Consider the following 5,864-nt stretch of genomic DNA (forward strand, 5'->3'; position numbering starts at 1 on the left):
ACACGTTCCTGCACAGATTAGCAGAGGAAGTAAAGGACGAGCTTGCAGGAACTACCAACGGATCTCGACTCACTCATCGCTTTAACCTGTTATGGCTAGGGGGCAGTATTTTCACGGCTGGATAAAAAACGTACCCGATTTAATATGGTTACTACTCCTGCCCAGTAACTAGAATATGCATATCATTATTGGCTTTGGATAGAAAACACTCCAAAGTTTCTAAAACTGTTTGAATTATTTAGCCATCTGACCAATTTAATGGCCCTGGATGTGACCTTGAAGGCGTCCTGGATACACAAAACCTTCTCCCTTTTCTTCAACGTAACCAAAAATATAGAGCTTTTAAAAAAGTAAGAAATATTTGCTAAAAAAACGAATGGAAAAATTCTAACACAATAAATAACAATGATGCTACATACAAGGATACAGGTACCGAGTCAATGTGCGGGGTTACAGGTTAGTCGAGGTAATTGAGGTAATATGTACATGTAGGTAGGGGTAAATTGACGATGCATAGATGATAAACAGAGAGTAGACGTAGTGTATGTGAAGAGTATAAAGGAATGAGTGTGTTTTGTCTGTGTGCGTTTGTGTGTGTGCGTTTGTGTGTGTGTTGGGGTATCAGTGTAGTATGTGTGAGTGTGTGGTTAGAGTCCAGGGAGTGTACATCGAGCCTGTGCAAGAGAGTCAGTACAAAAAATAATAATAAATAATAATAAAAATGGGGTCATCTAGTCCAGGTAGTCATTTGATGAACTGTTCACCAGTCTTATGGCTTGGGGGTAGAAGCTGTTAAGAAGCCTTTTGGTCCCAGACTTGGCACTCCGGTACAGCTTACCGTACGGTAGCAGAGAGAACAGTCTATGACTTTGGTGGCTGGAGTCTTTGACAATTTTTAGGGCCTTCCTCTGACACCGCCTAGTATAGAGGTCCTGTGTGGCTGGAAGCTCGACACCAGTGATGCACTGGGCTGTACGTAGTACCCTCTAAAACGCCTTGCGTTCAGATGCCGAGCAATTTCAATACCAAGCGGTGACGCAACCAGCCATGATGCTCTCGATGGTGCAGCTGTAAAACCTTTTGAGAATCTGAGGTCCCATGCCAAATCTTTTCAGCCTTATGAAGGGGAATAGGCGTTGTCATGCCCTCTTCACGACTGTCTTGGCATGTGTGGACCATGATAGGTCCTTAGTGATGTGGACACTAAGGAACTTGAAGCTCTCGACCCGCTCCACTACAGCTCTGTCAATGTGAATGGGGGTGTGCTTGACCCTCATTTTCCAGCAGTCCACGATCAGCTCCTTTATCTTACTCACTGCCAGGTCTCTGACCTCTTCCCAATAGGCTGTCTCATCATCGTTGGTGATCAGGCCTACCACCATCGTGTCGTCTGCAAACTTGATGGTGTTGGAGTCGTGCGTAGCCATGTAGTCGTAGGTGAACAAGGAGTACAGGAGGGGACTAAGCACGCACCCCTGAGTGGTCCCCGTGTTGAGCGTCAGCGTGGCGGATGTGTTGTTGCCTACCCTTACCACCCTCCAGTTGCAGAGGGTGTTCTGTCCCAGGGTCCTAAGATTAGTGATGAGCTTGAAGGGCACTATGGTGTTCAACGCTGAGCTGTAGTCAATGAACAGCATTCTCACATAGGTGTTCCTTTTGTCCAGGCGGGAAAGGGCAGTGTGGAGCTCAATAGAGAGTGTCATCTGTGGAACTGTTGGGGTGGTATGCGAATTGGAGTGGGTCCAGGGTTTCTGGGGTGATGGTGTTAATGTGAGCCATGACTGGCCTTTCAAATCATTTTATGACTACAAATGTGAGTGCAACGGGGCAGTAGTCATTTAGGCGGGTAACCTTGGCGTTCTTGGGCACAAGGGACTATGGTGGTCCGCTTGAAACATGTAGGTATTACTTACTGGGTCAGGGAGAGGTTGAAAATGTCAGTGAAGAAACTTACCAGCTGGTCAGCACATGCTCTGAGTACATGTCCTGGTAATCTGTCTGGCCCTGTGGCCTTGTGAATGTTAACCTGTTTGCTGAAGTTCTTACTCACATCGGCTATGGAGAGCATGATCACACAGTCGCCTGGAATGACTGGTGGACTCATGCATGGTTCAGTGTTGCTTGCCTCGAAGTGAGCATAGAAGGCATCTTAGCTCATCTGGTAGGCTCGCATCACTTTGCAGCTCGCAGCTGGGTTTCAGTTTGTAATCCGTGATAGTTTGCAAGCCCTGCCATATACAACGAGCTTCAGATCCGGTGTAGTAGGATTTGATCTTAGTCCTGTATTGATGCTATGCCTGTTTGATGTTTAGTCAGAGGGTGTAGCGATATTTCTTATAAGAGTCCAGGTTAGTGTCCCGCTCCTTGAAAGCGGAAACTCTGGCCTTTAGCTCAGAGAGGATGTTGCCTGTAATTCATGGCTTCTGGTTGGGATATGTACGTACGGTCACTGTGGGGACGACATCGTCGATGCACTTATTAATGGAGCTGGTGACTGATATGATATACTCCTCAATGCCATCGGATGAATCCCAAAACATATTCCAGTATGTGCTAGCGAAACAGTCCTGTAGCTTAGCTTTTGCTTCATCGCTTTGTGCACGGAGGCATTGTCATGCTGAAACAGGAAAGGACATTCCCCAAACTGTTGCCACAAAGTTGGAAGCACAGAATTGTCTAGAATGTAATTGTATGCTGTAGCGTTAAGATTTCCCTTCACTGGAACTTAGGGGCCTAGCGGGCAGGAAGCGTTCTCCTGACATCCGCCAAACCCAGATTTGTCCATCGGAGTGCCAGATGGTGAAGCATGATTCATCCCTCCAGAGAATGCGTTTCCACTGCTCTAGAATCCAATGGCTGCAAGCTTTACACCACTCCTGCCGACGCTTGGCATTGTGCATGGTGATCTTAGGCTTGTGTGCGACTGCTCTACCATGGAAACCCATTTCATAAAGCTCCTGAAGAACAGTTATTGTACTGACGTTGCTTCCAGAGACAGGTTTGGAACTCAGTAGTAAGTGTTGCAACCGAGGAGTGAGTGTTCAGCACTCGGCGGTCCTGTTCCTGTGAGTTTGTGTGGCCTACCACTTCGCGGCTGAGCCATTGTTGCTATAGAAGGAGGAGCGGAGGGAGATAGAATGTTTATTTCGCCTCTAGATGAAACATGGCTTAAGCCTGATGAATTTACTGCGTTAAATAAGCCCTCTCCTCCTGGTTGCACTAGTGACCATATCCACCACACATCCCACAAAGGTGGAGGTGTTGCTAACATTTATGACAGCAAATGCTTAAAATAAAAATGACTGTGTTTTCGTGTTTTGAGGTTCTAGTCATGAAATATAAGCAGCCTACTCAATCCCTCTTTTTAGCTGCGGTTTACAGGCCTCCTGGGCCATATGCAGCATTCCTCACTGAGTTCCCAGAATTCCTATCGGACCTCATAGTCATGGCAGATAATATTCACATTTTTGGTGACTTCAATATTCACATGGAGAAGTCCACAGAACCACTCCAAAAGGCTTTTCGAACCCATCATCGACTCAGTGGGTTTTGTCCAATATGTGTCCTACGCATTGGCACAATCATACCCTGGATCTAGATTTGTCCCATGGAATAAATATTGTGGATCTAAATGTTTTTCCTCATAATCCTTGACTTCGGAATACCATCTTATGCAATTGCAACAAATCATTTGTTTAGACCCCAACCAAGGATTATCAAAAGCTGCGCTAGAAATTCTCGGACAACCCGAAGATTCCAAGAAGCCCTTCCAGACTCTTTCCACCTACCCAAGGACCTCAGAGTACAAAAAACAGTTAACCACCTAACCGAGGATCTAAACTTAACCTTGCGTAACACCCTAGATGCAGTTGCACTGCAAAAAAAGAAAAGAAAAATAAACTAGATCCCTGGTATACAGCTTCCAGAAAAAGTTAACGGAAATGGCGCGCCACCAAATTAGAAGCCTTCCAATTAGCTTGGAAAAACAGTACCATGCCCTCACTTGAAAAGCCCTCACTGCTGCCTATCAGCCTATTTTTCCAACCTGATTGAGAATAAAAATAATCCAACATACATTTTTGATACTGTCGCAAAGCTGACTAAAAAGCAGCATTCCCCAAGTGAGGATGGCCTTCACTTCAGCAGTGATGAATTCATAAACTTCTTTGACGAAAAGATCTTGGTCATTAGAAAATTAATTACGGACTTCTCCTTGAATATCCATATTTCTCCAAAACTCACTTGTCCTGAGTCTGCCTTCCTGAATAATGTATATGAAATGATCAGTCTGATTCTACATTTACATTTTAGTCATGTAGCAGACGCTCTTATCCAGAGCGACTTACAGTAGTGAATGCTTACATTTCATACATTTTTTCTCCGTACTGGTCCCCCGTGGGAATCAAACCCACAACCCTGGCATTGTAAACACCATGCTCTACCAACTGAGCCACACAGGACCATTTTAGACCCCATCATAGTACTAAGACCACACTCGTAAGGGTGGTGAATTACCTCTTAGGGGCGTCAGACTCTGCATCGCTCATCGTGCTCCTAGACCTTAGTGCTGCTTTGGTCGTGATGCTGAACCAGTTTTTTTTTGGTCTATGAAAAAAAAATCCAGTATCGCCACCCCCAACTACTTACTGCGGCTATGGAACTCTGACCTGTTCACTGGACATGCTACCACGTCGTGCTGCTGATCCAGTTTCTGCTATTCTGAATGCGGCTATGGAATCCTGACCTTTTCACGGGATGTGCTACCTTGTCCCAGACCTGCTGTTTCAATCCCCTCTCTCCCTCTTTCTCCCTCTCTATATCTCTCTCTCGCTCTCTCTACCACACCTGCTGTCTCAACCCCTGAATGCTCGGATATTAAAAGCAACTGACATTTAGTCATGAGGTGCTGATCTATTGCACCCTCAATGACCACTGTGATTATGATTTGACCCTGCTGTTCATCTATGAATGTTTGAACATCTTGAAGAACGATCTGGCCTTAATAAAGGCCATGTATTCTTATAATAATAATCATACAATAGTTCCATCTAGTGTTCAACATTCTGCCCAACAAGGTGAAACCGAGAAATTGCTTGGGCAAGTTTTCAAGGGCAAGTTCCTAGTTAGAGTCAATAGGTGTCAGTAGAGACTCATCAATTTGCTCCTATTCCTTTAAATTATGCATGCAGAATGTCAACACTACAGGTGTCTATGTTGTATAATTTCCCCACCAAACAGAATATACATTCATTATGTTTTAACCCTTTCTTGCCACAATTGCATATTTTGTTTGTGCTTCATGCATTAACAATTTGAATTTATTTGATATGAACAGACTGTGGCTTTCCTAAGTGCATGCAGGCAGAGTCAACTGTATTTATGACTAAATTGTGTACAACAATATACTGTATAATGTAGGCCAGGGCTAACCCAAGCTTCATGTCCACACCCCGGCTCAACCCTAGCCCTAGCCATAACCTTAGCTTTATGTTCCCACCCCGGCTCAACCCTAACTCAAACCCAAACTCCAAGCCCTAAGCCTAGCTTCACGTCCACATCCCAGATCAACCTAGACATAACCCTTTGTGATTTCCGTTCTGCTTTCAATATTACCGGACCCTGATATCAATCTTAAACACAGGCAAGAATATTCTACACATGTAAAGGCAAGATCTAACTTACTGTTTTAAAAAGTCTTATCACATGTTCATCTTCCTATGTCTTTGTCTACGTTTTTCTATGGTGGCTTCATATCTCAATGTTTATAACATGATTTATGATATATTGACAATAAAATACATCAAAGCAAGCATGCATTTGTATAATTGAGAGTGTGATCTCTTTTCTCAAAACGTACAAAACAT

General features: G+C 44.3%; 1 non-coding gene across 1 annotated transcript; it reads right to left on the minus strand.

Moving 5' to 3' along the window:
• Nucleotides 1-4,386: 4,386 nt before the first annotated feature.
• Nucleotides 4,387-4,462, minus strand: trnav-uac (transfer RNA valine (anticodon UAC)). The gene has a single exon. It is a non-coding gene; the product is annotated as a tRNA-Val (tRNA).
• Nucleotides 4,463-5,864: the final 1,402 nt, after the last annotated feature.

The sequence above is a fragment of the Salmo salar genome, chromosome ssa14 (genome assembly GCF_905237065.1).
Source record: "Salmo salar chromosome ssa14, Ssal_v3.1, whole genome shotgun sequence".
NCBI classification, from domain to species: Eukaryota; Metazoa; Chordata; class Actinopteri; order Salmoniformes; family Salmonidae; genus Salmo; species Salmo salar.